This window comes from Hyperolius riggenbachi, chromosome 7, assembly GCF_040937935.1.
Source record: "Hyperolius riggenbachi isolate aHypRig1 chromosome 7, aHypRig1.pri, whole genome shotgun sequence".
Classification (NCBI taxonomy): domain Eukaryota; kingdom Metazoa; phylum Chordata; class Amphibia; order Anura; family Hyperoliidae; genus Hyperolius; species Hyperolius riggenbachi.
In genome coordinates, this window is record NC_090652.1 from 299,936,839 (window position 1) to 299,962,649 (window position 25,811).

General features: G+C 45.6%; 1 long non-coding RNA gene and 6 other non-coding genes across 9 annotated transcripts in view; all 7 read left to right on the forward strand.

Annotated features, from left to right (window-relative positions):
• Window positions 1-25,811, forward strand: part of LOC137525177 (uncharacterized) — a 55,625-nt gene that overhangs the window by 17,338 nt on the left and 12,476 nt on the right. Inside the window, exons 1-7 of one of the 3 annotated variants that reach the window (XR_011022880.1) lie at window positions 7,041-7,140; window positions 8,403-8,487; window positions 11,016-11,158; window positions 15,963-16,048; window positions 17,569-17,711; window positions 23,050-23,135; window positions 24,268-24,420. This is a non-coding gene — a long non-coding RNA (uncharacterized lncRNA). Of the gene's footprint in view, window positions 1-7,040; window positions 7,141-8,402; window positions 8,488-11,015; window positions 11,159-15,962; window positions 16,049-17,568; window positions 17,712-23,049; window positions 23,136-24,267; window positions 24,421-25,811 lie in introns of those variants that run through there. The other 2 variants (XR_011022881.1, XR_011022882.1) reach the window with 2 other exon arrangements.
• Window positions 8,222-8,334, forward strand: LOC137526240 (small nucleolar RNA SNORD89). The gene has a single exon (XR_011023081.1). It is a non-coding gene; the product is annotated as a small nucleolar RNA SNORD89 (small nucleolar RNA).
• Window positions 10,837-10,949, forward strand: LOC137526235 (small nucleolar RNA SNORD89). The gene has a single exon (XR_011023076.1). It is a non-coding gene; the product is annotated as a small nucleolar RNA SNORD89 (small nucleolar RNA).
• Window positions 15,796-15,894, forward strand: LOC137526242 (small nucleolar RNA SNORD89). The gene has a single exon (XR_011023083.1). It is a non-coding gene; the product is annotated as a small nucleolar RNA SNORD89 (small nucleolar RNA).
• LOC137526239 (small nucleolar RNA SNORD89) lies at window positions 17,380-17,492 on the forward strand. Its single transcript, XR_011023080.1, has one exon. It is a non-coding gene; the product is annotated as a small nucleolar RNA SNORD89 (small nucleolar RNA).
• On the forward strand, window positions 22,883-22,981 carry LOC137526243 (small nucleolar RNA SNORD89). Its single transcript, XR_011023084.1, has one exon. It is a non-coding gene; the product is annotated as a small nucleolar RNA SNORD89 (small nucleolar RNA).
• LOC137526236 (small nucleolar RNA SNORD89) lies at window positions 24,090-24,202 on the forward strand. Its single transcript, XR_011023077.1, has one exon. It is a non-coding gene; the product is annotated as a small nucleolar RNA SNORD89 (small nucleolar RNA).

Genomic DNA, 25,811 nt, shown 5'->3' on the forward strand with positions numbered 1-25,811 from the left:
GTCACTGGGGTGTTGTTATTCCTGCAATTTTAGCAGTAATGCACTATGTTGAGATCAGTTTGAGATATGTTTCTCTGTTGAGATATGTTTTCATGCAGAAAACATGCGGAAAATTTTAGTGAATGCAGAAAAAATGCGGAGATTACCGCTGGCGGTAATTTTGCGGTAAAAAATCCTTCACCACATGCCTCTTTGTGAATAGAGCCCAATGTATTTATTCTTAAAGTGAACCTAAAGTCAGACAGAAAAAATGAGTTTAACTCACCTGGGGCTTCCCTCAGCCCCCTGAAGCTGATCGGTGCCCACGCTGACTCCATCAGATGTCCCTGGACCGGCCGGCGGCGACTTCGGGTTTCGCCGTCACCGGCCGACAGGCTGGGAACGCGAGTGATTCTTCGCGTTCCCAGCCACAATATCGCCCCCTATGCTGCTATTGCAGCCTCCCTATGCTGCAATAGCAGCATAGGGGGCGATATTCTGGCTGGGATTGCGAAGAATCACTCGCGTTCCCAGCCTGTCGGCCGGTGACGGCGAAACCCGAAGTCGCCGCCGGCCGGTCCAGGGACATCTGATGGAGTCAGCGTGGGCACCGATCAGCTTCAGGGGGCTGAGGGAAGCCCCAGGTGAGTTAAACTCATTTTTTCTGTCTGACTTTAGGTTCACTTTAAAAACGCGAATGCAATCGCTGCACAAAAGCAATTTTGTGAGCGCTTTGCATTTGTCCTATACCTTCCATTGAGGCGGAATCGTCCCAAGAATGGTCCACACACCGCTTTACTAGCCACACGGCGCTGATATGAACCTTCTCATAGACATTCATTGCACAAGCGTTCGGGGGGGAGGGTCAGAGGGGGTGCGTTTTTAAAAAGCACATGCGAGAGAAAAAATTGTGAAAACACCTGCTGTGTAAACAAGCCCTTAGGCCCCGTTCACATCTGATCGTTTTCCCGGCGATTCTGGCAAAATGCTCAAGCGCTAGCGCTTTTTAAAGCGCTAGTGCCACAATACCCTATGGGCCAGTTCCTACTTGGGCGGTGATTAACCCATTTGCGTTCCGTCGTTTTCACTTGAGAAATGTTCACCTCCCATTCATTAGCCTATAACTTTATCACTACTTATCACAATGAACTGATGAACTGAATCTTGTTTTTTCCGCCACCAATTAGGCTTTCTTTGGGGGGTACATTTTGCTAAGAGCCACTTTACTGTACATGTATTTTAACAGGAAGAATAAGAAAAAAACGGAAAAAATTCATTATTTCTCAGTTTTCAGCCATTATAGTTTTAAAATAATACATGCCTCCATAATTAAAACTCACGTATTGTATTTGCCCATATGTCCCGGTTATTACAGCGTTAAAATTATGTCCCTATCACAATGTATGGCGACAATATTTTATTTGGAAATAAAGGTGCATTTTTTCCGTTTTGCATCTATCACTATTTACAAGTTTAAAATAAAAAAATGTAGAAGTATTTCATCTTTACATTGATATTTAAAAAGTTTAGACCCTTATGTAAATATTGTAATGGTTTTTTTTTTTTATTGTAATGTCTTTTTTTATATTAAACATTTTATTTGGGTAGTTTTGGGAGGGTGGGATGTAAACATGTGATTTATAATGTAAATGTGTGTTTGAATTTTATTTTTTTTACTTTTAGTTGTAGTTTTACTTTTTGGCCACGAGATGGCGGCTATGAGTTTGTTTACATGACGTCACTCTAAGCGTAACACACGCTTAGAGCGACGTATGGGGTACGTTACAGCCAGAAAAAGCGAAGCTTCCGAGAGAAGCTGTCGCTTTTTCAGCAGGGGGAGAGGAATCAGTGATCTGGCACCATAGCCCGATACACTGATTGCCTGGCTAACGAACCGCGATCGGCCGCGGGAGCGTGCGGGAGCGTGCGGTAGCGCACATGGTTCCTGGACGTAGTTTCTACGTCCAGGAACCAAAATAGGTTAATGCAAATCGCTGAACGCAAATTTGTATCTTGCACCATTTTCAGGCAATTTCCTGGCAATTGCGTTTAGTGCTATAGAAGCGCTAATTGTGAGTGCGTAAATATTTTTGCGTTAATCGCCAGAGCAAAATGCTAGCAAAAGCGCTGGCGTTTTGCAAGTGTGAATGGGGCCTCAGAGAGATTTTCTAAACATGCCTAGCGGTTTTTGGAGCGTTTTTGTGTAGCAGATTTTAAATTTTGTTACAGTAAAGCTGTTACTGAACAGCTTCTGTAACAACAACGCTTGGAAAATGAATCTGATCTGGCATTTTTTCAGAGCGGTTTTCCACTTTTCTATACTTAACATTGAGGCAGAAACGCCTCAGAAATCAAAAAAATGCTGCAGGACCCGAGTTTGCGCTTGGGGGAAAAACGAGCCGCTCTGGTGTGCACCGGCCCATTCACTTTCATTAGCCAAGCGCTTTTCCACCCGCAAGCGTTTTGAAAAACGCTCAGAACCGCTCTTGGTGTGCACCAGCACCAACCCTAAGTTGTAGCAACTCAGAAGGAGATGTAATTAGGGGTCCGGCAACTGCCGGCACCGAGAGTTACCCTTGCAATGCAGTGGACTATAGCATTGTAGGTATAGCCGCAACAAACTCAAGTGCTGCGCGGCCGCTGAAATTACCTGCTTCACAGTCTAGAGCCTTTTGAGCTGTGTTTGATGGACTTTGGAATTTTCCACACAAAACATTACTACGCTTTTTTACCAAATGCTTAACTAACTTTTTTTCACTATTACCCCCACCATGCTACTGAACTCTACTCGCACTCGTTAAAATGTTTGTGAATGTGGAAAAAAATTGGTAAATTGCCATGGCGGTAATTTTCCGACATAAATTTGGTATCAGCACATGGTATTGTGAATTGAGGCCAATGTCCTGTAGTAGAGTGACCAGACGTCCCGGATTCGGGGTCCGCTGTCCCAGGCTGCATGAGGTCCCGGGAAACGTCCCGCTTTCAGCAGTGGGACGTCCTGGCCTCGGGACTCTGGCCACTCTATACTCATGAACTGGCAGCGGCGTCTATAGACGCCGTGCCAGTTCATTGCCCGCAGCCCCGCTCCAGCCTAACTGTCTTCCGGTGTTCCGACACCGGCAGGCGAGCAGGGCTACGGCAAGATGGCTGCCAGAGCCCTGTACTGGAGACTATTTGTGTCTCCAGTACAGGGCTTCGGGCGCCATCTTGCCATAGCCCTGTCAGCGCGGGAGAGAAGATCAGCAGCAAGATGGTCCTGGGAGCAGCGCGCCAGAGGCCGGAGACTTCTGCCAGGTGAGTAAATGCTTTCTTTTCCAGGTGAAATGTTTGCCCGCATTGTGTCTTTTTTTCCAGGTGAAATGTTTGCCCGCATTGTGTTTCTTTTCTGGTGAAATGTTTGCCCGCACTGCGTTTTTTTTCCAGGTGAAATGTTTGCCCGCATTGCGTTTCTTTTCTGGTGAAATGTTTGCCCGCATTGCGTTTCTTTTCTGGTGAAATGTTTGCCCGCATTGCGTATCTTTTCTGGTGAAATGTTTGCCCGCATTGCGTTTATTTTCTGGTGAAATGTTTGCCCGCATTGCGTTAATTTTCTGGTGAAATGTTTGCCCGCATTGCATTGATTTTGTACTGACATGTTGGCCCCATTGCGTTTATTTTGTACTGACATGTTTGCCCGCATTGCGTTTATTTTGTACTGACATGTTTGCCCGCATTGCGTTTATTTTCTGGTGAAATGTTTGCCCGCATTGCGTTTATTTTGTACTGACATGTTGCTCGCATTGCATTTATTTTATACTGACATGTTTGCCCGCATTGTGTTTATTTTGTACTGACATGTTGCCCGAATTGCATTTATTTTGTACTGACATGTTGCCCATTGCGTTTATTTTATTGTGTCCGGGGTAACTGTTACTGCATTTATTATTTAATGGTCATAGATGGCTATGTTTGCTGCTTTGTGGTTACGGTATACTATTAGCATCACACAGTTTCTGCACACCCATGATGCAAAGTCTCGTTTGTCCACATCATGGCGTAAACACTGCTTTCTTATGCCTCGCTGTTACATCATTACGTTAGCTCCGCCCATACAATGTCATGGCCATGCCCATTTTTCGCCGCCCCCTCCCCCCCCAGTCTTCGTCGCTGCACGCTCCTTAGTCCTCCCCACCCCCCTCCCCGTCCCAGGTTGGACCCACAAAAATCTGGTCACTCTACCTGTAGCAACTGGCTCTCCGCAAATTTCCATATGGTTGGGCATCCAAGGATGCTTAATGAGATGCAAATAATTCAGAATTGATGCAAATATATCCAACTTGAAAACTGGCCAATAGAATGGAGCAGCAGCGGCATCCTCCGCACATTGACGCCCACATAGCCGAGCAGTAATCACATTTTAAGCGGACCTGAACTCAGAACTTCCTCTCTGCTCTAAAAGATAAGCAACAGCGTAATATCCTGAAACACATGTTTGTTTACAGCTGATACAAATCCTGCAATAAATCTGCAGGGTGACTCCATGGCTCCCAACTGTCCCACTTTTGGAGGGACAGTCCCTCTTTGGGAGCCCTGTTCCTCTTTCTTCCTCATTTGTCCCTCTTTCAGGACTTTGGGCTCTATTCTCAAAGAGCCAAAAGTACCGCAAAATTTTACCGGTAAATTCCCGCCAGCGGTAAACTCCGCATTTTTTTAGCATTCACTAACATTTTCCGCATGTTTGCCGCATGCGGGAAAAAAGATGCGGAAACAGCCATTATTCATGCGGGAATCATGCGGTAAAAAGGTCGCATGAAAAAGTGTTTAAAAAAAAAAAGTTAAAGTCCACCAAGCACAGCCCTTAAGCCTCCACACTTCATTACAGTCAATGGGATGCGGAATATATCACCTACTTCTTGTAGGTGATAAAAATTCGGTAATTAACGAAGAAATGATGCGCCTGAACATCTTTGAGAATTGATCTTTTATTGCGGAAAATACCGACTTTTGCGGAAATTTTACCGCATGAATCCCGCACTTTTATCACACTTTTTCCGCATGCGGAAAAAACATGCGGAACATTTTGAGAATCCCAACTTGCCGGTATTTTGGGTGCAAACTTCCCGCATGTACTTTACCGCATGCGGAAACTCATTGAGAATAGAGCCCATTGGGCTCTATTCTCAAAGAGCCAAAAGTACCGCAAAATTTTACCGGTAAATTCCCGCCAGCGGTAAACTCCGCATTTTTTTAGCATTCACTAACATTTTCCGCATGTTTGCCGCATGCGGGAAAAAAGATGCGGAAACAGGCATTATTCATGCGGGAATCATGCGGTAAAAAGGTCGCATGAAAAAGTGTTTAAAAAAAAAAAGTTAAAGTCCACCAAGCACAGCCCTTAAAGAGAATCTGTATTGTTAAAATCGCACAAAAGTAAACATACCAGTGCGTTAGGGGACATCTCCTATTACCCTCTATCACAATTTCGCCGCTCCTCGCCGCATTAAAAGTGGTTAAAAACAGTTTTGAAAAGTTTGTTTATAAACAAACAAAATGGCCACCAAAACAGGAAGTAGGTTGATGTACAGTATGTCCACACATAGAAAATACATCCATACACAAGCAGGCTGTATACACCCTTCCCTTTGAATCTCAAGAGATCATTTGTGAGTTTCTTTACCCCTGCAGCTATCTTCCACTGAAGTGTCAGGCTGTTTCTTCCTGCAGAGTGCAGACAGCTCTGCCTGTATGTAATTCCTCAGTATGTGAAAGCCCAGCCAGCTCAGAGGAGGATTTATCCAGCTTGTAAAAGATAAGAGAGAAGAGAGAAGCTGCTCTAATCTAAATAATACACAGGCAGTGTGCAGAGAGGGGCCTGGAGGGGGGAGATGCATCACAGAACCACAAAACTGAAGAACTTGGCAGCCTTCCAGACACAGGCTGACAAGTCTGACAAGAGAGAGATAAGTTGATTTATTACAGAGATGGTGATAGTAGAACGTGCTGCAGTTAGCCAGAACACATTAGAAAAGCTTTTGGAAGTTGTAGGATGATAAAAAACAGGATGCAATTTTTGTTACGGAGTCTCTTTAAGCCTCCACACTTCATTAAAGTCAATGGGATGCGGAATATATCACCTACTACTTGTAGGTGATAAAAATTCGGTAATTAACGAAGAAATGATGCGCCTGAACATCTTTGAGAATTGATCTTTTATTGCGGAAAATACCGACTTTTGTGGAAATTTTTCGGCATGAATCCCGCACTTTTATCACACTTTTTCCGCATGCGGAAAAAACATGCGGAACATTTTGAGAATCCCAACTTGCCGGTATTTTGGGTGCAAACTTCCCGCATGTACTTTACCGCATGCGGAAACTCATTGAGAATAGAGCCCATTGTCCCTCTTTCTATGTAAATATATGTATTTCTCTACTAAAACTGTTTGGTTGTCTCTAAACTTTATTCCCATCCTTTAAATTGATATATTACTAATTGTAAAATGTTAATAAATGTTAATATGAAAGAAAATGAACCAAGATAGAAAGGAGCAGTGTGGTTTGAATTATAAAACAACATATGTTTCTCATGAAATCTTTATGGTATGAGTGACTAGGGGTGTGCCAGGGTGTGATCAGGGGTGTGGCAGGGCTTGGCTTAAGTGTCCCTCTTTCTCATTTCAAAAAGTTGGGAGGTGTATGTCTATTTTCTGCTTTCATAGAAGCAGAGATATTGCCAACATCCTGTGTTTGCAAATTAGCTACTCTGCCGTGGCAGCCAGCTGACACAGCTAAAAGAGATCAAATTACTACTTGTGATTAATCACTGATGAATTAGACAGGCTGAACTCTCTAAATACATACAGGGTGCATTTTCTCTATGTTTTCCTTCTGCCCTGTGCAATAATTCAGGTTCAGTATAGAGGAAAGGGCTCCGCCAAGATGGCGGCGGACACGCACAGCCGCGGACAGGTGAATGTCGTCTACTCTTAGCGCCCCGCCTCCTCAGAGATCTCCGCCCAGGCTGATCAGACGCTGCGCTATGAAAGGCTCGCGCAGGGCAGATGGGAGTGGACACGTGACTGGCTGCGCCGGGAGAAAGGAAGCAGTGTGAGTGCGTGGCGGAACACGTGGTGAGAGATGCGAATCCTCCAGGCTGCTGATGTGCGATCTCCGCATTACACGCGTACGTTTACCTTCTAGTGCATGTCGTTATTGGGGGATTGTTCTTATTTGTAGTCGTGGTAAATGTGGGTTGTAATTGCTTTGTTTGCGTTGAGATTTGAGGAGGGTGCTGTCGTGTATCCAGTGCGGACTCCATCATCACTCCTGTAGCCGGTGATGGAAAGAAACACCTAGGTAGTAGCTGCGCCTCCCACTTATGGCTGTTCTGGCAATCTGAGACTTGTGGGGTAGAGAGGGGGCAAGCATAGTAGCAGTTGGGCCCCCAGACACTCCCTAGTCCCCTGGCACCTGCCATGGATGATATCGCACATCCTGTAGCAGCTGTGGGTGCTGTGCAGTCCCATAACTACTTGTCTGCAGGTATCATCTGATAGAGAATTGTAGAGTTGTGTGGGTGGATTTTAGTTTTGTCCTCTGAATTTTTTTTTTTTTTTTTTTTTTTTTTTTTTTGTGTAGAGACCTTAAATTTAATGCTAAGCTGTGGCTAACAAAGCTTTAACCATATTGCACCAACCCCCAGCATTAATAACCTTACCTAACAAAAACACCACCTACGGTTTACGTTTGTGGATGAATTAGTTGCTGCGTCAATTTTGGTGCTATTCTAGTTTCAGGAAACTTCATAGGGATTTCTTTTTTCAATGCTGTAGAGCAGGGGTCCCCAACCTTTTCTGGCCCAGGGGCCATTTTCTGACCAAATTATTCTGTGGGGGAGGGGGTTTATAGTGGACAGTGTCATGTGCAGTGGGTTACTGGGGAGGGGGGGGGGGGCTGGGGTGTGGTGGCATAGCTAGCATAGTTGCCCCAGTATAGGGGATTTAGTATCCCTTGTATGGGTAGTATAGTGCCCCGGTATAGCTGGACCCCAATTTGTGATTAGTCACAGATGAGGGGGGAATTAATACAGGCTAAACTCTCTAAATACATACAGGGTGCGTTTCTGTTTTCTTTCCTGTGCAAGAGTTCAGGTCCACTTTAAGATGAGCTGTAAAGTAGGGATCTATCACTGCTGTATAAATATGAGCTCCCTTATTAATAAATGGGCCTCTCCACAGCTAGTTGTGCTCCGTGCTGAACCCCAAGCAGAGGAATGATGACAAAAAAGGCCGAATTACAGTGCCGCCCTCAGCAGTTTGCTCTCTGTGGGCGGCTCAGTGACAAAAACCCCTGAAGCGAAACACAAACTGACCTCTGCTTATCTCACAGGCTTTCTCCTGATTGTATGTGTGGTGCATTGTGGGTAACGGTTTCTCTGTCATGCAGGGTGGCGGAGGAGGTAACAGGCCAGGAACGGAGGCTGCATTGTCTGCGCATGTGCTGGGAGCTCTACAGTGACACAAAGGATGAGGTGAGCATGCATTTTAAATGGAGGACAAGGGAATATCACTAGTCTTGAGGAGCTATACCAAAAAGATATAATTGCAAAGGTGGTTTGCAGCAAGAGGCAGCCAACCACATGAAGTAGATGAACAACCACCTGTCTCCACTTGGGCACTCCAGGTGAGAAATGGTCTCACTTTGGGAAACTGTAAGCTCCCCAGCAAGGGGTCGGTAAAACTGGCACAAGTGTCCAGGAATGAGACAACTTCATTAAAAGTAGAAGAAAAAATGGAGGTGGCTTACCTCTCAAATAACACTAACCAAATAGGTGAGTTTGTTGTTATCTGGGTGCAAGTCCACTTCCTCAGGCAGGCAAATAAAAGTGCCTCTGCTGTATTGCTAAAAAGACTTGGAGCTCCAGTGTGTATGTATAGAAGACTTCAGGCATGTGTACATTTTATTCCATGCAGGTGGGATAGTTTTGGGAATGTGACCCTTATTAGTACTTGTGCTGAAGGTGGTATTGCCTTTAGTTGTACTGGTGTGAACCTATTTGACATGTATGTGTGTAGTGAGGGTGTGGCAAATGTGGGCACCATGCAGTTTCTTGCAGTGCCCCTTTTTTCTCGAAACATTTTAAAGTGTTTATTTCTGTTTAGTATAATTTTAACTGATTCAACAATTGCACACTACTATCACTTTTTTTTAAAGAGAACCAGAGATGAAGCACCCTCATGTATTTTACCTTATAAATCAGTGGGAACATGACAGTAAACACCTAATCTGCTCTTTGTATCATTGTTCTCTGTTTAATTTGCCTGTTATCACCTCTAAGATAAGAATCCCGACTAAGCAGTCAGCTGGCTTTGCTACAGAAAGATTATAGCTGAGTCTGTGTTCTTTTGTGTCTTTTCAAGTCCAAGCCTGCCTGGCTTTGCTCAGAAATCATTATAGCTGAGTCATTATAGCAAAGCCAGACTCAATGCACAGTCCGGGATTCTTATCTCAGCTAGATAACAGACACTTTTAGCAGTGAGGATGAAACAGAGGGCAGGGTAGGTGTTTTCTCTAATGTTCCCACTGATTTCTATGGTAAAATACATGAGGGTGCTTCGTCTCTGGTTCACTTTAAATTGCATTCTTGTACCATCTCAACTTTCTCATACAGTATCTTGCATAGATATCATAAACCTGATACTAAACTGTGGGTATGGGTCTGCTTTATCTCATTACTTGGAGACTGGCCATAGACTTTAATACAAAGCCTGCCAGCAGTGAGTCAGGCCTGGTTCACACTAGCAGTTAAGTGACAAATCTGATCACCAGTCGCTCAGATTTGTTTTCACTCTGTTTCTGTTCCGCTGCTACTGTTCCGTTTCCCCACAGACAGCCCCCCACCCCTACAGTGGATTTTTCTATTTAGAACAGTCCATTTCTTCACTGGTATGAAGCACCACACCTTTATAGTTTTCTCATTGCCCTCAATGCAGTGCTTCAGCTTCTGTGCCCGTTCCGCTGGGATCCCGGGGTCAAGGAAAATTTGTAGAACCAAAGATGCAGTCCATTCAGCAGATTGTGCAGAACGGATCCGTTCGATTGGACCGCTGTGAACAGATCCATAGGTTAACTTTGGGTCCGTTCCCATCAATTAGGATCCTTTCCGATCTGCAATTTTTTTCTTTTACGCCAGTGTGAACTGTGCCTTAAGCTGGCCACTAACGGTCCAATTTCTAGCGAAAAAGCATTAGAGCGATCAGAAATTCTGATCGGATTGGTTGTAAATGATCTCCATTGGTGGACACAGTCTATTATGAACGAGTGAAAAAAATGTCGCCCGAATGAATTTTCGTCGAACGAAAATTTGGATTTTCTTGGTGGTCGTGATAGGAAGCAAAGATTGGTTAGTTGATGGTGTAGTGAACGATTTTTCGTCCGATCCGAATTTCTGATCGCTCGAACGTTTTTCGCTAGAAATTGGACCGTTAGTGGCCAGCTTAAGAGTAGTGTGAACAGCCCCATAGAACTGTATAGGTAGTGAGTTGATGTGCAGAGTTATTCTGAAACTGACCACTGTGAACTAACCGTCAGATATGTTCCTGGATATTTGATTAGAAATGGTTAGTAATCTGTAGATAATCCCAGCTTGAAGGTAACTGAGCACCAGGAACACCATGTAAAATGCATATATATGCTTCTTTACATCTGGCCTTTAGACTTTCCCTAACAGCAGAAATGCTGCGTCTCTCCCTAGTGTGATCCTAGTCTCAGGCATTCAGCGTTCTGATGTTTTGTAAGGTGGACTATAAAGCCGGAATCTCATTGCTTTATAAATGGGCCCCTTTCCACGGCTAGTTGTGAACTCCAGGTTGTACCCCAAGCAGAGGAATGATGACAAAAAAGGCCGAATTACAGTGTCGCCCTCAGCAGTTTGCTCTCTATGGGCGGCTCAGTGACAAAAACCCCTGAAGCGAAACACCAACTGACCTCTGCTTATCTCAGACTGTCTCCTGATTGTATGTGTGGTGCATTATGGGTAACGGTTGCTCTGTCCTGCAGGTTGGAGGTAGCAGGCCAGGAATGGAGGCTGCATTGTCTGTGCACACCCCTGAGGCGGCTGTGCTGGGGGCTGTACAGTGACACCACATCCCGGTGTATATCGAAGACTCCATGCCTCATGTGTACACTTCTGTTCTATGCAGGTAGGATAGTTCTGGGGATGTGGCCCTTATTTGTACTTGTGGTGGCTTGGCATTGCTTTATTTGTACTTATGTGAACAAATTTGAGTGACTTTTTTTGGGAAGGGTGTGGCCACCATGACTCCTCCTACAGCAAATGTGGGCACTGTGCAGTTTATCTCACAGCATACCCACAGCTATCTGGTAAAGAGACCCTTACCGGCTCCTTATCGAAGTGCTCCTGGGCTGGCCGCTATCCATTACATGGGATCGCTGACTCTATGGGCATTGTGGCCGCTTACTACTTCCGGGTCGCAATGTCCCAGAGTAGTACGCCTGCCCATGTCTGCATGTGTCCTTTAGTATGCAGGCCCGGCGGTGCGCATCCCTGATTGCAACAATGTGCACCGCTGGGCCAGACCATGCGTACTGAAGGACACATGCAGACACGGGCAGGCGTACTTCTCTGGGACAGAGACCTGGAAGTAGTAGTCTATGTCCCAGAGTAGTGCAGTGCTGTTCGCCTACATCTCTACCCAGAATAGGAAGCCTGCGGGTCCTCTGTGCATGCACAGGCTTCCTGGCTTTTCCCTCCCTGCAATATGACACGCAGCAGAGGGAGGGGGAGGAAGCCTGCGCAGAGGACCTGTATGCTTCCTATACTGGCTCACGGTGTGACTGTTAGTTGCCGGATCTAGTGTAACTTACAGCATTCAGCCTGGGAGCAGGAGCACTCTTTATGAGGGGCTGGTAATTGTCTCCTCCTTTACCAAATAGCCGTGGGTAGGCTTGTATGCGTACCTGCGGCGTCTGCTCAGACGAGCCTTTCTCAACCTTTCTACTCTGGAGGAACCCTGAAAATAACTTTCTGATCTCGAGGAACCCCCGCATTTATTTTGCAGGAGGCGTGGTCTTAAAAATGTGTGGCTATTTATTTCACTACCCCTATTACACTGCCACTCATTATACTGTCTCCTGACCCCCCCTCCCAATTTAGTGGTTCTTGTTACAGTACCATCTATTACAGTGTCCTCTATTATACTCTTCCCCCCCCCCCCCCCCCGATGGGGAAAAATGCCAAGGAACCCCTGCAGAGTACTCAAGGAACCCTGGGGTTCCAGGGAACCCTGGTTGAGAAAGCCTGGCTCGGACCAACAATTGCACACTATACTATCACTTTTTAAATTGCATTGTTGTGCCCTCTAAACTTTCCCATACACTATTTTGCGTAGAGATATTGGTTAGTTATAACTCCTGATAATAAACTGGTTATGGCGCTGCTTTGACTTTCTACTTTTAGGCCTGCCTTAGCAGAAATGGTTATTTTGATTAGAGATGGTTAATGATGTGCTGAAAATCCCAGCTTGAAGGCAACTGAGCACCAAGAACTATCCATTTCTTATGGGCCTCCCCATAAGGGATGGTCGTAATTTAGGGTGTCGTGCTGTTGGGGGTGAGCACCTTTACCTGCCTAGACTGCTGCTGACCCTTCTCCCTCCTGACACTCTTCCCTCATATGGGATCCACCATGTTCTGCAGGGAGATGCTGCAGCTGACGTATTTTCAGCTTCACCTCCATTATAAACCTCACTTGTGGGGAGGTTGCTTAGTTCCCTTAAAGACCATCAGTGGTCTGCCTCACGTTTGTTAGTTTTCGAATTGTCTCACCTCCCATTCAGATTGTTATTCTGCCTCCTTTACACTCAAATCAGTTGGCACACGTTTTTTCTTGTCCATAGCAGTGCAAAAATTTCAGTTAAAATGCATTAAGTGGGAACTGTGCCATAGGAAAACATGGGCAATACTTTGAAAATCAGTTATTCATTCAGTTATAACTGAGAGCAACTGATTAAGTGTAAACGGGGCCTTATTGCTTTGTAACTGTCCTATACCGTACTGTGCAGCGCCATGGAAGATGGCGTTCTATCAATTCAAGAGTAAGTATTAGTGTTCCTCCCCTTACAGGTCAGGTCACCATATAGCCCGATTAACATTAAAAAAAAATAAAAAATTGGGGGTGGACGTTGTCTCTATTTACACTCCAATTAACCCCCCCCCCCCGTTTCCAGGGGGTGAGAACTTTTTTTCTGGAGCGCTGCTCCTGCCCCCATCGAGGTGTGGGTGCTGTGCAGCCCTATAATTGGTTGTCTGCAGTTAGAATCTGATGGATAATTGTAGAGTTGTGTGGGTGGTTTTTAAATTTTTGTCCTCTGAACTTCCTTGTGCAGTATTTTGTGTAGAGACCTTAAATGCAGGGGTGCTCGGATACCCCTTTTTAAAATCCGAATTCACATCCGGATATCCGAATCGGATATCTGAATCAGAACTTTTTGGTATCTGAGTAAACTTGGATAGCTGAATCAATATCCGTCCGGATTCGGATATCTGGATAGAAAACCGGAAGTGACCTGAGAATGGCTGCAAATGCTTCCAAAAGTCTCTCTTCAAATGGCAAAACCCCATATCGGCTCTCTCCCCCTCACCGAAAGGGCTTTTCAGATGGGAAATCTGAGTTTGCTCGGATAGTCTATTCTGATTTTAAATACCCGGATAGTGGAAGAAGTTTGGCTTATCTAGGTAGTTCGGATATCCGGAATCTTGCTGAGCACCTAGCAAAAACCACACCTACAGTTTACATTTTTGGATAAATGAGTTGCTGAATCAATTTTGGTGCTACTCTAGTTTCAGAAAACATCATGGATTTTTTTGGATAGCTTGTATGCCCAAACTATTATGTCCAATCACAACGCTGTAGAGGATGCTGTAACTGGGTTTCCTGTTGGGTCCCCTTAACTAGACTAATGCCTTGCTGTGTTTGTATACCGTATAGTACAGTACTGCTGCAGATATACAGTAAATTATAAATGGCATCTCAGCCTTATTTCCCCCCTCGGGCATTGCTACTTATGGTGGTGATATTGCATGTATGCAGACAGGTCCTTTAACCTCCTTGCTGGTTATCCCGAGCTCAGCTCGAGGTAACCTACGCAGGAGGATTTCTCAGGCCCAGCTGGGCCGATTTGCATAATTTTTTTTTTTCCCTACACGCAGCTAGCACTTTGCTAGCTGCGTGTAGTATGCGATCGCCGCCGATTCTCCGCTAGCCACCCCCCCTGCGCAGCCTGGCCAATCAGTGCCAGGCAGCGCTGAGGGGCGGTTCGGGATTCCCTGTGACGTCCTGCCCCGTCGCCATTGCAACCGGGGAAGCCCTGCAGGAAATCCCGTTCTCAACGGTATTTCCTGCGTACTCTGATCGCCGAAGGCGATCTGAGTGGGTGGGGGGATGCCGCCGCTCAGCGGCTATCATGTAGCGAGCCCTGGGCTTGCTACATGATTTAAAAAAAAAGTGCGGCACTGCCTCCTTGCCGGATCTTTTTTTTAGACCGGCAAGGAGGTTAAAGAGTAACTGCCGGGCATAAAATAAAAAAATCAGTTCTTTAGTTTTATCTAGTAAACGAGTAATAAGGATGCTAATCAGGCAATCCAAAAGTTAAATTTTTTTGCTTTTTTTTTTTTTTTTTTTTCTCAACTTCACTAATTCAGCCTGATTGGCTGAAGCCTTTTTCCCTCCCACACCTCTGTTCCTCTCTAGCCAAAATTTCTCCGGCTCAAACAATGCACTTTCTATAGTGAAGGGCGGGCAAATCGGGCAGATATTACATCACGACTGGCTTCAAAATAGCCACAGTAAATATGGAAACTGTCTAGAATAGGATTCTCTACTTTTCCTTTATAAAATTCACAGGAATCATAACGTGGACAGTGCAATATGTTATGTAAGTAAAACAAATATATAAGTAGATAAATACTTGCGCTTTTTTTATTTTATTTTTTTTTTCCCCCTGAGATAGTATGGCTGACAGCTCCTCTTTAAGGTGGACTTGAACTCAGAACTTCCTCTCTGCTGTAAGGCCTCTTTCAAAGTGGGACGTTGCACTTGATGCGACGGTTTAAAGTCGCACAACGTGCCTCTAACGCAGCACATGTAGGTTATGAAATTGGACGTTTTGCACTGCGTTGTCTCTTGGTGAGCTTTTTTTGTCGCCTACTGATGGAACGAATACGGCGCATGCGTTATATTTTTTAAAAAATTACTGAGCATGTGCAACACAACGCAGCAAATGTATTGCTAAACGCACAGCATGCAGCACTTTCTAAATATTGGTACACGTTACACACAATGCAACGTGTGCACTGTGAATGTCGCACAGACTTTGTATTGCTGTGCGTTAGTCTGCCTTATAATTTTTTATAACGTGCGACTTTAACGTCCCGCTGTGAAAGAGACCTAAAAGAGAATCCGCATAACAACCTTTTAAAGATACATTTTGATGTTATGGCTGATATAAATCTGCAGTGTCTACTTCCTGCTTTCATGGAAGCAGACATAGGGTTAACTCACTGTATTTACAAATTGGCTGCTCTGCTGAGGTTGTCAGCTGGGAGATCAAATTACAACTTATGACTAATCACAGATGAGGGGGAATTAGGCTAAACACTAAATACATACAGGGTGCATTTGTTTTTCTTTCCTGTGCAAGAGTTCAGGTCCACTTTAGGATGAGCTATAAAGTAGGGATCTATCACTGCTTTATAAATATGAGCTCCCTTATTAATGGGCCTCTCCACGACTAGTTGTGTGCTCCACGCTGAACCCCAAGCAGAGGAATGATGACAAAAAAGGCCGAATTACAGTGTTGCTCTCTATGGGCGGCTCAGTGACAAAAACCCCTGAAGCGAAACACAAACTGACCTCTGCTTATCTTACAGACTTTCTCCTGATTGTATGTGTGGTGCATTATGGGTAACGGTTTCTCTGTCCTGCAGGGTGGCGGAGGAGGTAACAGGCCAGGAACAGAGGCCGCTATGAGGCGGCTGTGCTGGGAGCTCCAGTGACACGAAGAGAGGATGAGGTGAGCAAACATTTTACAGACAAGAGCCCAATAGTAATATCTCACTAGTCTTGAGGAAATAAACCAAAAAGAAATATAACAAAGGTGGGTTGCAGCAATATGCAACCAACTACATGAAGTAGCTGGAGAGCAGCCTGTCACCACTCGGGCACTCCAGGTGTGGATTGGTCTCACTCTTGGAAAGTATAAGCTCCCCCCCCCCCCCCCCCCCAGCAGGGGGTGGTAAAACTGGCACTAGTGTGAAGAGGTGCCAGGATTGATAAAACTTCATTAAAGTAGAAAAAATGGAGGTGGCTTACCTCTCTAACACCAACCAAATTGGTTAAAGTTTGTTTTCTTATGCACTGGCAATGCGTTTCCTGGGTGCAAGCCCACTTCCTCAGACAGGCAAATGTGCTGCTGCTCTGTAGCCAAAAAAGACTTGGAGCTCCAGTGTGTACATGTTCTATGCAGGTGGGATAGTTCTGGGAATGTGTCCCTTATTTGTACGTGTGGTGAAGGTGGTATTGCCTTTATTTGTACTGATGTGAACAGATTTGAGTGTAAATTTTTTTTTAAAGTATGGTGAGGGTGTGGCCACCATGACTCCTTCTACAGCAAATGTGGGCACTATGCAGTTTCCTGCAGTGCACTATTTCTCTTTAATACAAAGCCTGCCAGCATTGAGTCAGGCCTGGTTCACACTAGCAGTTAGTGGCAAGCGGTTCTGATCACTCTATTTCCGTTCCACTGCTTCTGTTCAGTTTCTCCATATAACCCCTCCCCCCCCCCCCCCAAAAAAAAAAAGAGACAAATTGTAGAACCCAAAGATGCAGTCCATGTGAGGAACTGACCCGTTTGATTGGACCGCTGCGAACGGATTCATAGGTTAACACTGGATCCGTTCCCATCCTTTAGGATTCATTCCGATCTCTGAATGGACTTTTTTTTTTTTTTAACACGCCAGTGTGAACAGCCCCATAGAACTGTATAGGCATTGGGTTGACGTGTAGAATTCTGAAACGCAGCTGACCACTAAACAGGGCCTCAGATATGTTCCTGGATATTTGATTAGAAATGGTTAGTGAGCTGTAGATAATCCCAGCTTGAAGGTAACTGAGCACCAGGAACACCATGTAAAATGCACATATATGCTTATTTACATGTGGCCCGTAGACTTTCCATAACAGCAGAAATGCTGCGTCTCTCCCTAGTGTGATCCTAGTCTCAGGCATTCTGTGTTCTGTTTTGTAAGGTGGACTATAAAGCCGGAATCTCACTACTTTATAAATGGGCCCCTTATTGATGACCGGCCCTCTCCACGGCTAGTTGTGCTCCGCGTTGTACCCCAAGCAGAGGAATGATGACAAAAAAGGCCGAATTACAGTGTCGCCCTCAGCAGTTTGCTCTCTATGGGCGGCTCAGTGACAAAAACCCCTGAAGCGAAACACAAACTGACCTCTGCTCATCTTACAGACTTTCTCCTGATTGGAGGATTGTATGTGTGGTGCATTATGGGTAACGGTTGCTCTGTCCTGCAGGTTGGAGGTAGCAGGCCAGGAATGGAGGCTGCATTGTCTGTGCACACCCCTGAGGCGGCTGTGCTGAGGGCTGTACAGTGACACCACATTCCAGTGTGTATAGAAGACTCCATGCCTCATGTATACACTTCTGTTCTATGCAGGTAGGATAGTTCTGGGGACGTGGCCCTTATTTGTACTTGTGGTGGCTTGGCATTGCTTTATTTGTACTTATGTGAACAAATTTGAGTGACCACTTTTTTTCGTGTGGGAAGGGTGTGGCCACCATGACTCCTCCTACAGCAAATGTGGGCGCTATGCAGTTTATCTCACAGCATACCCACAGCTATTTGGTAAAAAGGAGACCCTTGCCGGCTCCTTATCGAAGTGCTCCTGGGCTGGCCGCTATCCATTACATGGGATCGCTGACTCTATGGGCATTGTGGCCGCTTACTATTTCCTGGTCTCTGTCCCAGAGTAGTACGCCTGCCCGTGTCTGCATGTGTCCTTTAGTATGCATGGCCCGGCGGTGCGCATCCCCGATTGCAACAATGTGCACCGCTGGGCCAGACCATGCGTACTGAAGGACACATGCAGACACGGGCAGGCGTACTACTCTGGGACAGAGACCTGGAAGTAGTAGTCTATGTCCCAGAGTAGTGCAGTGCTGTTCGCCTACATCTCTACCCAGAATAGGAAGCCTGCGGGTCCTCTGTGCATGCACAGGCTTCCTGGCTTTTCCCTCCCTGCAATATGACACGCAGCAGAGGGAGGGTGAGGAAGCCTGCGCAGAGGACCTGTATGCTTCCTATACTGGGTCACGGTGTGACTGTTAGTTGCCGGATCCAGTGTAACTTACAGCATTCAGCCTGGGAGCAGGAGCACTCTTTATGAGGGTCTGGTAAGTGTGTCCTCCTCTTTACCGAATAGCCGTGGGTAGGCTTGTATGCGTACCTGCGGCGTCTGCTCAGACCAGCCTTTCTCAACCTTTCTACTCTGGAGGAACCCTGAAAATAACTTTCTGATCTCGAGGAACCCCCGCATTTATTTTGCAGGAGGCGTGGTCTTAAAAATGTGTGGCTGTTTATTTCACTACCCCCATTACACTGCCACTCATTATACTGTCTCCTGACCCCCCCCCCCCCCCCCCCCAATTTAGTGCTTCTTGTTACAGTACCATCTATTACAGTGTCCTCTATTACACTCTTCCCCCCGCCCCCACGATGGGGAAAAATGCCAGGGAACCCCTGCATAGTACTCAAGGAACCCTGGGGTTCCAGGGAACCCTGGTTGAGAAAGCCTGGCTCGGACCAACAATTGCACACTATACTATCACTTTTTAAATTGCATTGTTGTGCCCTCTAAACTTTCCCATACAAGATTTTGCGTAGATATGATTAGTTATAAATCCTGATAATAAACTGTGGTTATGGCGCTGCTTTGACTTTCTACTTTTAGGCCTGCCTTAGCAGAAATGGTTATTTTGATTAGAGATGGTTAATGATCTGCTGAAAATCCCAGCTTGAAGGCAACTGAGCACCAAGAACTATTCATTTCTTATGGGCCTCCCCATAAGGGATGGTCGTAATTTAGGGTGCCGTGCTGTTGGGGGTGAGCACCTTTACCTGCCTAGACTGCTGCTGACCCTTCTCCCGGCACCCTTCCCTCATATGGGATCCACCATGTTCTGCAGGGAGATGCTGCAGCTGACGTATTTTCAGCTTCACCTCCATTATAAACCTCACTTGTGGGGAGGTTGCTTAGTTCCCTTAAAGACCATCAGTGGTCTGCCTCATGTTTGTTAGTTTTCTAATTGTCTCACCTCCAATTCAGATTGTTGTTCTGCCTCCTTTACACCCAATCAGTTGGCACACGTTTTTTCTTGTCCATAGCAGTACAAAAATTTCAGTTAAAATGCATTAAGTGGGAACTGTGCCATAGGAAAACATGGGCAATACTTTGAAAATCAGTTATTCATTCAGTTATAACTGAGAGCAACTGATTAAGTGTAAACGGGGCCTTATTGCTTTGTAACTGTCGTATACCGTACTGTGCAGCGCCATGGAAGATGGCGTTCTATCAATTCAAGAGTAAGTATTAGTGTTCCTCCCCTTACAGGTCAGGTCACCATATAGCCCGATTAACATTAAAAAAAAATAAAAAATTGGGGGTGGATGTTGTCTCTATTTACACTCCAATTAACCCCCCTCCCGTTTCCAGGGGGTGAGAACTTTTTTTTCTGGAGCGCTCTCTGCGCTGCTCCTGCCCCCATCGAGGTGTAGCTTCCTGTGGGTGCTGTGCAGCCCTATAATTGGTTGTCTGCAGTTAGAATCTGATGGATAATTGTAGAGTTGTGTGGGTGGTTTTTAAATTTTTGTCCTCTGAACTTCCTTGTGCAGTATTTTGTGTAGAGACCTTAAAGAGACTCCGTAACAAAAATTGCATCCTGTTTTTTATCATCCTACAAGTTCCAAAAGCTATTCTAATGTGTTCTGGCTTACTGCAGCACTTTGTACTATCACAGTCTCTGTAATAAATCAATGTATCTTTCCCTTGTCAGACTTCTCAGCCTGTGTCTGGAAGGCTGCCAAGTTCTTCAGTGTTGTGGTTCTGCTATGAACTCCCCCCTCAGGGGGGAAAGAAACACACAAATGATCTCTTGAGATTCAAAAGGAAGGCTGTATACAGCCTGCTTGTGTATGGATGTATTTTCTATGTGTGGACATACTGTACATCAACCTACTTCCTGTTTTGGTGGCCATTTTGTTTGTTTATAAACAGACTTTTTAAAACTGTTTTTAACCACTTTTAATGCGGCGGGGAGCGGCGAAATTGTGACAGAGGGGAATAGGAGATGTCCCCTAACGCACTGGTATGTTTACTTTGGTGCGATTTTAACAATACAGATACTCTTTAAATGCAGGGGTGCTCGGATACCCCTTTTTAAAATCCGAATTCACATCCGGATATCCGAATCGGATATCTGAATCAGAACTTTTTGGTATCTGTGTAAACTTGGATAGCTAAACCCAATATCCGTTCGGATATCTGGCTAGAAAACCGGAAGTGACCTGAGAATGGCTGCAAATGCTTCCAAAAGTCTCTCTTCAAATGGCAAAACCCCATATCTGCTCTCTCCCCCTCCCCCGAAAGGGCTTTTCAGGTGGGAAATCTGAGTTTGCTCGGATAGTCTATTCTGATTTTAAATACCCGGATAGTGGAAAAAGTTTGGCTTATCTGGGTAGTTCGGATATCCGGAATCTTGCTGAGCACCTAGCAAAAACCACACCTACAGTTTACATTTTTGGATAAATGAGTTGCTGAATCAATTTTGGTGCTACTCTAGTTTCAGAAAACATCATGGATTTTTTTGGATAGCTTGTATGCCCAAACTATTATGTCCAATCACAACGCTGTAGAGGATGCTGTAACTGGGTTTCCTGTTGGGTCCCCTTAACTAGACTAATGCCTTGCTGTGTTTGTATACCGTATAGTACAGTACTGCTGCAGATATACAGTAAATTATAAATGGCATCTCAGCCTTATTTCCCCCCTCGGGCATTGCTACTTATGGTGGTGATATTGCATGTATGCAGACAGGTCCTTTAACCTCCTTGCTGGTTATCCCGAGCTCAGCTCGAGGTAACCTACGCAGGAGGATTTCTCAGGCCCAGCTGGGCCGATTTGCATAATTTTTTTTTCCTACACGCAGCTAGCACTTTGCTAGCTGCGTGTAGTATGCGATCGCCGCCGATTCTCCGCTAGCCACCCCCCCTGCGCAGCCTGGCCAATCAGTGCCAGGCAGCGCTGAGGGGCGGTTCGGGATTCCCTGTGACGTCCCGCCCCGTCGCCATTGCAACCGGGGAAGCCCTGCAGGAAATCCCGTTCTCAACGGTATTTCCTGCGTACTCTGATCGCCGAAGGCGATCTGAGTGGGTGGGGGGATGCCGCCGCTCAGCGGCTATCATGTAGCGAGCCGTGGGCTTGCTACATGATTTTAAAAAAAAAAAAGTGCGGCACTGCCTCCTTGCCGGATCTTTTTTTTAGACCGGCAAGGAGGTTAAAGAGTAACTGCCGGGCATAAAATAAAAAAATCAGTTCTTTAGTTTTATCTAGTAAACGAGTAATAAGGATGCTAATCAGGCAATCCAAAAGTTAAATTTTTTTGCTTTATTTTTTTTTTTTTCTCAACTTCACTAATTCAGCCTGATTGGCTGAAGCCTTTTTCCCTCCCACACCTCTGTTCCTCTCTAGCCAAAATTTCCCTGGCTCAAACAATGCACTTTCTATAGTGAAGGGCGGGCAAATCGGGCAGATATTACATCACGACTGGCTTCAAAATAGCCACAGTAAATATGGAAACTGTCTAGAATAGGATTCTCTAATTTTCCTTTATAAAATTCACAGGAATCATAACGTGGACAGTGCAATATGTTATGTAAGTAAAACAAATATATAAGTAGATAAATACTTGCGCTTTTTTTATTTTATTTTTTTTTCCCCCTGAGATAGTATGGCTGACAGCTCCTCTTTAAGGTGGACTTGAACTCAGAACTTCCTCTCTGCTGTAAGGCCTCTTTCAAAGTGGGACGTTGCACTTGATGCGACGTTTTAAAGTCGCACAACGTGCCTCTAACGCAGCACATGTAGGTTATGAAATTGGACGTTGTTTTGCACTGCGTTGTCTCTTGGTGAGCTTTTTTTGTCGCCTACTGATGGAACGAATACGGCGCATGCGTTGTATTTTTCAAAAAATTACTGAGCATGTGCAACACAACGCAGCAAATGTATTGCTAAACGCACAGCATGCAGCACTTTCTAAATATTGGTACACGTTACACACAATGCAACGTGTGCACTGTGAATGTCGCACAGACTTTGTATTGCTGTGCGTTAGTCTGCCTTATAATTTTTTAAAACGTGCGACTTTAACGTCCCGCTGTGAAAGAGACCTAAAAGAGAATCCGCATAACCTTTTTTTAAAGATACATTTTGATGTTATGGCTGATATAAATCTGCAGTGTCTACTTCCTGCTTTCATGGAAGCAGACATAGGGTTAACTCACTGTATTTACAAATTGGCTGCTCTGCTGAGGTTGTCAGCTGAGACAGCTGGGAGATCAAATTACAACTTATGACTAATCACAGATGAGGGGGAATTAGGCTAAACACTCTAAATACATACAGGGTGCATTTGTTTTTCTTTCCTGTGCAAGAGTTCAGGTCCACTTTAAGATGAGCTATAAAGTAGGGATCTATCACTGCTTTATAAATATGAGCTCCCTTATTAATGGGCCTCTCCACGACTAGTTGTGCGCTCCACGCTGAACCCCAAGTAGAGGAATGATGACAAAAAAGGCCGAATTACAGTGTTGCTCTCTATGGGCGGCTCAGTGACAAAAACCCCTGAAGCGAAACACAAACTGACCTCTGCTTATCTTACAGACTTTCTCCTGATTGTATGTGTGGTGCATTATGGGTAACTGTTTCTCTGTCCTGCAGGGTGGCGGAGGAGGTAACAGGCCAGGAACAGAGGCCGCTATGAGGCGGCTGTGCTGGGAGCTCCAGTGACACGAAGAAAGGATGAGGTGAGCAAACATTTTACAGACAAGAGCCCAATAGTAATATCTCACTAGTCTTGAGGAAATAAACCAAAAAGAAATATAACAAAGGTGGGTTGCAGCAATATGCAACCAACTACATGAAGTAGCTGGAGAACAGCCTGTCACCACTCGGGCACTCCAGGTGTGGATTGGTCTCACTCTTGGAAAGTATAAGCGCTCCCCCCCCCCCCCCCCCCCCCGCAGGGGGTGGTAAAACTGGCACTAGTGTGAAGAGGTGCCAGGATTGATAAAACTTCATTAAAGTAGAAAAAATGGAGGTGGCTTACCTCTCAAATAACACCAACCAAATTGGTTAAAGTTTGTTTTATTATGCGCTGGCAATGCGTTTCCTGGGCGCAAGCCCACTTCCTCAGACAGGCAAATGTGCTGCTGCTCTGTAGCCAAAAAAGACTTGGAGCTCCAGTGTGTACATGTTCTATGCAGGTGGGATAGTTCTGGGAATGTGTCCCTTATTTGTACTTGTGGTGAAGGTGATATTGCCTCTATTTGTACTGATGTGAACAGATTTGAGTTTTTTTTTTACACGCCAGTGTGAACAGCCCCATAGAACTGTATAGGCATTGGGTTGACGTGTAGAATTCTGAAACGCAGCTGACCACTAAACAGGGCCTCAGATATGTTCCTGGATATTTGAATAGAAATGGTTAGTGAGCTGTAGATGATCCCAGCTTGAAGGCAACTGAGCACCAGGAACACAATGTAAAATGCACATATATGCTTATTTACATGTGGCCCGTAGACTTTCCATAACAGCAGAAATGCTGCGTCTCTCCCTAGTGTGATCCTAGTCTCAGGCATTTCGTGTTCTGATGTTTTGTAAGGTGAACTATAAAGCCGGAATCTCACTACTTTATAAATGGGCCCCTTATTGATGACCGGCCCTCTCCACGGCTAGTTGTGCTCCGCGTTGTACCCCAAGCAGAGGAATGATGACAAAAAAGGCCGAATTACAGTGTCGCCCTCAGCAGTTTGCTCTCTATGGGCGGCTCAGTGACAAAAACCCCTGAAGCGAAACACCAACTGACCTCTGCTTATCTCAGACTGTCTCCTGAGGATTGTATGTGGTGCATTATGGGTAACCGTTTCTGTCCTGCAGGGTGCTGGTACGAGGTGGTAACAGGCCAGGAACGGAGGCTGCATTGTCTGTGCACACCCCTGAGGCGGCTATGCTGAGGGCTGTACAGTGACACCACATCCCAGTGTGTATAGAAGACTCCATGCCTCATGTGTACACTTCTGTTCTATGCAGGTAGGATAGTTCTGGGGATGTGGCCCTTATTTGTACTTGTGGTGGTTTGGCATTGCTTTATTTGTACTTGTGTGAACAAATTTGAGTGACTTTTTTTTTTTTGGGAAGGGTGTGGCCACCATGACTCCTCCTACAGCAAATGTGGGCGCTATGCAGTTTATCTCACAGCATACCCACAGCTATCTGGTAAAGAGACCATTACCGGCTCCTTATCGAAGTGCTCCTGGGCTGGCCGCTATCCATTACATGGGATCGCTGACTGTATGGGCATTGTGGCCGCTTACTATTTCCTGGTCTCTGTCCCAGAGTAGTACGCCTGCCCGTGTCTGCATGTGTCCTTTAGTATGCAGGCCTGGCGGTGCGCATCCCTGATATGTGCACCGCTGGGCCAGACCATGCGTACTGAAGGACACATGCAGACACGGGCAGGCGTACTTCTCTGGGACAGAGACCCGGAAGGAGTAGTCTATGTCCCAGAGTAGTGCAGTGCTGTTTGCCTACATCTCTACCCAGAACAGGAAGCCTGCGGGTCTGTGTGCATGCACAGGCTTCCTGGCTTTTCCCTCCCTGCAATATGACACGCAGCAGAGGGAGGGGGAGGAAGCCTGCGCAGAGAGGACCTGTATGCTTCCTATACTGGCTCACGGTGTGACTTGTTAGTTGCCGGATCCAGTGTAACTTACAGCATTCAGCCTGGGAGCAGGAGCACTTTGTATGAGGGGCTGGTAAGTGTCTCCTCCTCTTTACCGAATAGCCGTGGGTAGGCTTGTATGCGTACCCGCGGCGTCTGCTCAGACTAGCCTTTCTCAACCTTTCTACTCTGGAGGAACCCTGAAAATAACTTTCTGATCTCGAGGAACCCCCGCATTTATTTTGCAGGAGGCGTGGTCTTAAAAATGTGTGGCTATTTATTTCACTACCCCTATTACACTGCCACTCATTATACTGTCTCCTGACCCCCCCCCCCCCCCCCCAATTTAGTGGTTCTTGTTACAGTACCATCTATTACAGTGTCCTCTATTATACTCCCCCCCCCCCCCCCCCCCCCCCCCCCACGATGGGGAAAAATGCCAAGGAACCCCTGCAGAGTACTCAAGGAACCCTGGTTGAGAAAGCCTGGCTCGGACCAACAATTGCACACTATACTATCACTTTTTAAATTGCATTGTTGTGCCCTCTAAACTTTCCCATACAAGATTTTGCGTAGATATAATTAGTTATAAATCCTGATAATAAACTGTGGTTATGGCGCTGCTTTGACTTTCTACTTTTAGGCCTGCCTTAGCAGAAATGGTTATTTTGATTAGAGATGGTTAATGATCTGCTGAAAATCCCAGCTTGAAGGCAACTGAGCACCAGGAACTATTCATTTCTTATGGGCCTCCCCATAA